This window comes from Poecilia formosa, unplaced genomic scaffold (assembly GCF_000485575.1).
Source record: "Poecilia formosa unplaced genomic scaffold, Poecilia_formosa-5.1.2 Scaffold2, whole genome shotgun sequence".
Lineage (NCBI taxonomy): Eukaryota > Metazoa > Chordata > Actinopteri > Cyprinodontiformes > Poeciliidae > Poecilia > Poecilia formosa.
Window position 1 is genome coordinate 2,688,481 of NW_006799941.1, and position 8,278 is coordinate 2,696,758.

Consider the following 8,278-nt stretch of genomic DNA (forward strand, 5'->3'; position numbering starts at 1 on the left):
TATGTAAAATGAAAAAAACCTGTAAAATGCAGGTGGAGAACTGGTGTAGTCTGTATCATTCTAATGCTGCAGTACCAACGCTTAAAGTCACAAACTAATGGCTAGATCTTCTTCAGGGATTTTCAAACAGAGAGGAGAATTAGTGGTTCTGTAAATTTCATCAAGTTGTCTGATCCTGAAGCGATAAAGTGAGCCCAGATCTTCACTCTAGTGTATGAGTGATGCTTTAAGCGGCGTGTTAGTTTTACATCAGTCGTTTAGTCATTTTGGTCAGTAGAGGTTTTAGCCTTTAAACTCAAACCATGGATGCCAAGTTTTGCCTTGTCAATTTTTTTTATAGTTGAATCATGAACACTGACCTTAATTGAGGCAAGTCAGGGCTGCTGAGTTTTAGATGCTGTTTTGGGTTCTTATGTGATCTACTCAATGGGTCGTCAATGAGTCTCCTGACTAAATTTGGTAGACCAGGCATTCCTGGGAAGGTTCTCCACTGTTCCACATTTTCTTCATTTGTTGGTAAAGTCCTAAACCCTTAGAAAAATAAAAAATATCTTTATGATCACTTCCAGATAAAATGTTTTGTGTTCTCACATTTTTAGCATATATATGTTAAAACTTTTGCGGCATATTTAGCTTTTTGTGTAACTCACATTAGCAGTGAAATAAAACATATTCCTGAGGATTCTGCACTCTGATATTTTTGTACATTGACAGATCATGCACAATACATTTGCTCAGTGGTTTACCACTTATTAAGATCCTACAAACATCCTTACAATTTTTTTTAACATATATAAATACCTTTTTTGATCACTCTTTTAGAGAATGAATATGTTCTGTTCACTGTCAGTCACATGGTACTGTCATGTTAAAGTTTCAAGGTTGTCAACTGTGTGGGGCCCTGGCTTTGCATGATACTGTTTAGAGCAGGGGTCCTAGAAAGTCACGTTCAAAGGTTCAAATATGACTTCTAGATAAGATTAGATATCAGGAACTACTGGTGATCAGAAACGATATTTCATTGAATTCCCTTACGAATTTGAAGCAAACAAATATATATATTTTTTTTCTTTTTGCTATGTATGTGAGCATAAACTTGAATCTTAAATTTAATTTCATTAGTAACTGATTGTTGTTAAATGAAATTGACAAATTACTGTAAGTACTCTTTAAATGTCCTATTAACAGAAATAACAGTTCCCTAAAGATAAGGAGTGGACGTTGTCCAGAGTGACTTTCCATTCGGTCCAGATAATGTTCGTGACTTTGAGAGTCACAGGTTTTGAGGTCCTGTTATGTAAGGGGTTATTATGACACTCTACAGCTTCCACCATAGCACAGACTGTGTGCATGTTTCTTTTCATGTACTCTTGCAGTTTCATGTTAATTTGCTCTCGCCTGGCTGATATTTGCATGTAGGTCAGCCATTCTTACCCCTACTTTTAATGTTTTAGGGTTACTGAGCTAAAGAGTGATCTGAGGGGAAAAAACAGATCACCTCATGTGTCATTATTGCACAAAAATAACTGAAATATATAAGTTAAAACAGTAAATAGGGCAACATGTTGATCATCCATTAACAAGGCTGATGGTTACCTGTGCAGAATTTAAAGATTTGTCAGATTACATACATTAGATTGAGGGACTAGGGATGAAAACTGGCCTTCATGACTAATTCTGGCAGATTCTTTTATGTCCATTGTCTCTTCTAAAAATAAATAAACAATAACAATTAATGGATAGCTGGAAGCCTCAGGAGTTAGAATCTCTCATAGTTGTCATCTTTGATTGTTTGTCCAAGCAAAATGTGTGCAAAATTTGATTACAGCATTTCAAATGTCAGGCAGTTTTGAGATGTGATTTATCTGTTTTTGCAGTGTGATCTGTTTGCTTTGTTCACTTGAAAGATCAACACTTTTCTGATTATGAACATGGATGAAAACCAAAACATGTTGAAATATGAATTCTGAGTCACTAGGATTAGCCTGACTCATCTCAATTTCATGCAATGCACTTGAAATGTAAAGGTTTGCTTACGAAGACAAACACTGTCTACGGGCAGATTGGAAAAACAACTGTAGTGTTTAGTCTGATCAGTCATCTTTGGCTGTTGTTCCCCTCACCTGAGACTTTCTTTTTTTTTTTTTTAAGTCAGTTTCAACTTGCACATGTGGTTTATTCTGCTACTGTACCGTACATGTTTTCAAATGGTAGAAAAAAGTGGCAGATTCGCCAGGATGTGAGCAGTCACGTTGTGTGAGTTTTTATAGCTCAGGGCTTTTATAGCTAAGTGACAAAATGAGAAGTCATCTGGTCGTAGCAACTACATTTGCAAGTGAAAATGCAACATTTCAGTTTCTGGATTTCATCGCAGTTTTTTATCAAAGCACCAACACATATTTATTTTAGTAGCTTTAATTTTGACTTATGGTTTAGTTGTAGTTTGCATTCTCTTCAGTTGGGTCTGCATTGCTGTGGGGCCTCGTTGTTGGTGCATTTGGCCTGGTCTGGTAATTGAAAGTCAAAACATCAGTTATGTGAGACCATTTAAAATATCTATCAAGGTTTTACCCTCTTTTTTTTATTTTTTTTTATTTTTTTTTACAAAGTATCATTTTGAGTCGATATTTCATCATTCCAGAAAAGTTAGAAGACCAAATGTCATATTTGATTAACCCTTTTTGACCTTAATTTTGAATCTCCACCTGGATATTTTTGCTTATTTTAATTGCACGCAGTTCTTTAAATGTCCTGTGAATAAATATATTTTCATAACAACTGGAAATGTAAATATCTAGTAAGTTATTTTCCCAATTTACCCTCTATTAAAAGAGTGCCCCTCAGACTTCACTCCCTGCTACGGTGGAGGTGAAATTATCGTAATTATCCGATACTGGCTAGAAAGCGCAATGTCTCCCCTTTCAGAAACCTTTGGGATTTTTTTAGATCTTGCAAAGTGTGGTGGAATTACAGTACTGCAAATTTGGTTGGATCACAGGCGCTTTGTTCGGTCTGGAAGGGTTAATGTTTTAGCAAAAAGTCTATTTTTCTCTACACAATCCTTTTTGTGTGGAAATGTATGCTTTCTAACTTTTTGCACACTGTTTCATCAAGTAAATTTAATCCAAATTCAAAGAAAAAAAAAAGTTTGATATTACCGTACAGTAGAAAGAAACACCTGCCTGTTGCAAAGAAAAACAGATGAATAAATGACAATGTGCAAAGTGACACAATGCAAAACTGACAAACTGAACTTAATAGTAGTTGATTTTTATTGCTTATTGGCATTTGAGACCAAATTCAAATATAAAAACAACAAGTCACTGTGATTAGTTTAACTCCACAGACTTTTTCGTTACATTAGCCCCCCTGCAGTCGTTAGAAGGGTTGAGTGAAGAAGGGCGTTAACATTTTACCCTGTGTGCAGTCCTGGCAGGATCGCACTGATTGAGGTTTGTTTTTATTTTCTTTGCAATGTCGGGAACTAATGGACTGACGGGATACCCTCATCACTTCCTTGTTGTCTAACTGTAATATCTGCCTCACTTGAAGGATTAGAAAGACAATATCTACCAGAAAATCTAGTTATCCAACCTGAACCTGATTTTGCATGAGGAAACTTTAAGTCACCCCATAGCATGTTATAACATGTAAACCATTTTACCTCCGGTGTCATCTAAGGTTTCTGGAAGAGACAAAACTTTACATGATACTGGATGTTGTTTTTAAGTAAGTCAAAACAGTTACTTCGGAAGTCGGGTTTGATAAGCTCATTGATCGACCAGAATCACGTTTTTACAAAATCAAGACAGAAATACATCAATCAACTTGGGACAAGTTCTGCGAATTAGCTGTTGCTATTGCACCATGATGCAAACATGGGACTGCTGTTTTATTCAGTTTGTCTATGTCGCTGTGTGTCTGTCCCTATCAAATAAGCTTTATAATAATCATATTTATTTCTGTCTGCTCTTTTAAATACAGCACTTATCCTGTTTCATATTTGGTTTTTGTTACAGTTTTTTTTTTTACTTAGAAAAACTGTAATATTCTCAAATTTACTGACTTGTTTTATGCACAATGCATGACATTTCTAATAAAAAAAGAAGTAAAACATGCATGCATGATAAATTATTGCTATTAAATTCAGTACTTTATAACAAATATTTTTAATAAATGTGGCATAAACCAATAAAAAACAACTTTACTTACTTCTACACTCCTTTCATGTGAATTATTTTACAAATAGGTTATTCCTTTATTTATTTTCAAACAGATCCATTCCTGTCACATGAATATTTAAAAAAAAAAAAATTTCTTGAACCCATCCATGTCAAATGACTTTGTTCTTCTGTCTTTATTGCTAAGGACACTGATGTGGCTCGGTTTGTCATTAGACATAGTTATATACAAATGGCTCTTAATCACTTTAAGCTATAAAGCTTCTCTCATGTGCTGCTGTCTAATGTTAAACAGAAACTGTAATGTGTAAGAAAGAGAAAAATTTCGACTATCAAATCTACTATTGTGGCTTTGGGAATACTCAAGGCAGGAATGCTGTTTGTACCAGTGGCTGTCAAAGCATCTTTCCTTGTCGCCTTGCAGGAAAAACTTTCTTCTGAGGCTGAGATGGAAACAGCTGCAATAAACCCCGAAAGAGCAGAAATTTGCACAAAATTGACATATTTACTATTTATACAAATAATATTTATTGCATGGCTGATCAGTACAATATATCTTAAACACTGATTAAAAATAACTACCTTACTCTCGTGTCTTGATATGTAGAAAAGATGAGACGCAGATGGTGCCGTGTGCCACCAGCATCAGGTATTGATAAAACCGCAGAATCATTCTCCTCACTAGACAGATGGCCTGACAATTATGACATTTATATATGTTGCCTTTTGTAAATTAATAGGCTACACCTTGCTTGCATGCACCGGTTTTATCAATTGTTGACAAACTTAATAATAAGTCAAGCTTTGAGTGAGACAGACTGGTAAATGACAGAATTTCATTTGCCCTGATGAGCAGATAAGGGTTTGGATTCTGTTGACTGCTCCAGTGAAATTGATTTTCCTCCTACTCTAAAATGGCATCACACTGGAAAAAAAAAAGGTTGTTTTGAATCAACTTTTTAAAAAATCACTTTTTTTAGCTAGTTGTATTAGATTTTTTTCATGCTGTAGTTCTGATTTCAGAATTATTCAAATCAGAATTATAGCTGTAGAAAAGCTAATAAAATTAGTTGTAACAGATTAGAGTATTTTTTTTTTAAATTGGTTCAAAGAAACCTTTCTTCAGGGCAGTAAACATTTTGCTTTTGAAATGATTTTTGCATTTCTCTCACACTAATATTTTTGTTAAATTGTGTATATCTGTGAACAAACAAATTTAGTTTGTCTTAGACAGAGAAAAACTATGTAAGCATGACTTACCATGCTATTTACAGCGTGGTAAGTCATGCTCGACTGTTCTTTACCACTACTACTGTCCTTCGAAAGCTGACTAGACTAACCTTTTTCACCGCTGCTGCTGACTCAATATGGCTGACTGTGACAGTTCGTTTCTAGAAGAAGCTTTCAACATCCTTTAGGGTTTTTTTTTTGTTTGTTTTTTGTTAATTGTCCCTGGGGAAATAACAGTAATATATCTTAAGTGCATAACAATGGCTTTAGTTCTTAAAAGGCTCATTCTTATCTCAGTATCAATATTCAACATAACATTGGCAATGAGAGTAGAAAGTTGTTGGGTTTTTTTTCAGTTAGTTAAAATGTAAAAATAAGCTGTATATTTTATGTGGTGGTTTTTCTTATATATATTCCACTTTTAAAAGCGTTAATTATAACTCCAATTATTTTCTTTTTTTACATTTTGTAAGTGCCATCATTCTCAGCACTACAGATGTGTATTTTTTGTTGTAATGAACACACTTTATTACAATCTACCATTGCAAATATATCGTGTATCACATCTGTATGTCTTTCACATCATAAAACAGTGATTCCCATAATAAGTGCAGGTATCTGTAAACATTAGTTTCTGTCAGTATTCCAGGAATGATAAATAGGCTAGACAGGTGAAGGTTGAGAGATCGATAAAACAAATAAAGAAACTTTGCTGTAATACATTTAGCCTTCCTGTTATCTGCTGAAGTTTCAGTGAATGTTTAAGAAGCTGCCTGTATGAGCAGCATTTGTGCCTCGGTGAAAAATAGAGTTTTCTTTATAGTAGTTTATTACACCTTTTGTGTTTTTCCTCTCACTTCATTTTTAAACTTCTCACTGATATCGGAGATAGCAAACTGAGTCTTTTTCCCACAACAACAACTTTTAGACAGAAGACTGCTGCTGCTGACTGCTTATCTGTGGTGCAGTCACACAGCCGAAAAAAAAAAAAAATACAAGGTCAGGAGAGAAATGTATCATTTTTGTCCACCAGACGATTTTTTGTGCATTCCTACTTTAAGTTGTGTGAAGTTTTTCTTTTTTTTTTTAAGAAAAGAAAACGGAAGACGGAAGGAAAAGTCATTTTTTTCTGTCTTTTCAACTGGATTTTCCTCAGCAGGTTTCATATTTTGTAGACATCACATTCCTTGTTGCTTTCGGGGAAAAATAAACCTTCCACTTGGCAGCAATGTGAAAGACTACGCTGCCTTCTGTCAGCTAAATCTGCAAAAGCAATATCTATTATATTATGAGGGCACAATAAGGGTCAAAGCATGTTTAAAGTGAAGGTGCTACTGCTGGAGTTCTGTTGGGACTTGTTGCCATGTAGGAGTTTTGGCATTTTGCACAGCTCACACAGTGAGCACAAAGTTTCTGGCAGCAGTTTTAGACATTTAAAAACTTTGACATTTGTGTGATAAAGTAACATTTATGCTTGTGCAAGTCCAATGAAAAAGCTATGTTTCAGTGTTTTCAGATGTTACATGAGGAAGAAAAAGGGAATGCGTCACCACTGTCACATTGCCTCTTAGTGACTGAGAGAGGAGGGAGAGAAGGGCAGCCAAAGAAGCATGATGAGGTTGTCAGAGTGAAGAAACAGGAAATCATCTGCATCTGATGTCTGCCACCTCATACACACACACACACGCGTGCACACATATACAAAACAATGTTCAGAAAAATTATTTTTGGACTGTACCACATGTAATACAAGCCTCTACCAATTCAACAATGTATGGTGTAGAAATAAAAAAATAATAATCAGTCAAGGATCAGACATGACACACTCTCAAACGCACACAACACACACGCGCGCTCAGACCACATGATCGTTCGCTGTCTGAACTTTTGCTGAGCCCAGACTCTGTCAGAGAAAGATGTGTGTGTAGTTCCCTTTCTAATGGTCATCACTTCCTGAGGAAAAACATGACCACACGCACACATAAGCGCACACGCAGACTGTCGTTCTGACACTGTCACTTAGACGTTCAGCAGTGAGGCTGGAACAGAAAAGTCACGGAAGCGGGAGAAAGGGGTGAGTGGACCAACCAGAACCCTGTGTGTTTATGAGTTTGTGTGCACGTTCTTTTTCACAACTGTTTCTGGTGTTAAAAAGATTCCTGCAATTAATGTATTTGTTTATAATGTCTGGCCGGCAGATTTGCGCTTTATTTCAGCTGAGACAAGATACTATCCTCATGAGGAAATGTTACCTTCTTAAATAAAATTGATTGGTGATCATGAAAAGTTTACAAATAGTCTTAAAAAATCTATACTACATATTTAAATAATGTTAAATTTAATAGATGCTTTGATTGCATGTGGATAATGACGACTGTTACTATTTGCTTTTAATATTCTTTGAAATTGTTGTGGTTATTGACTTGTACTTGTGTTTTTGGTTTAGATTTGTGTGTTTTAGGTTTTCTACTTTTTGTTTTTTTTGTAATATACTTGTAATACTGTGCGTATGGTGTGCAGGCCAGGAAAAATAGTCTGTTATTATAGGGTCTAATGAAGATCGTTGAATAAACTATTTTAAACTGGACAAATTGGGGTTCATCTACTTTTTAAACATTTGTATAGCTTCTCATACACAGAGTGTCTCTTTCCGGGTTTATTTTAGCACAAGACTAAAATGATTTTTGGTAGTATCAGTGAACTCATATCACCTGCTGACACAGAAAGCGGGTGATAGTATTAATATTTAATATAATATAATATATATATATATAAAAAAAATAATTCCCCTCTCACCCTCCGTGGGTGGTCTCTTTCATCCTCTGAGCTCGGGTCCTCTACCAGAGGCCTGGGAGCTTGAGGGTTCT

General features: G+C 35.3%; 1 protein-coding gene across 3 annotated transcripts in view; it reads left to right on the top strand.

Moving 5' to 3' along the window:
* pparg (peroxisome proliferator-activated receptor gamma) overlaps positions 1 to 8,278 on the top strand; it is a 44,970-nt gene that overhangs the window by 9,850 nt on the left and 26,842 nt on the right. Inside the window, exon 1 of one of the 3 annotated variants that reach the window (XM_007549493.2) lies at positions 7,393 to 7,485. The exons of the other annotated variants lie outside the window; for them this stretch is intronic. The gene's annotated coding sequence lies outside the window, so the exon portion shown is untranslated. Of the gene's footprint in view, positions 1 to 7,392; positions 7,486 to 8,278 lie in introns of those variants that run through there. 3 annotated transcript variants of the gene reach the window in all.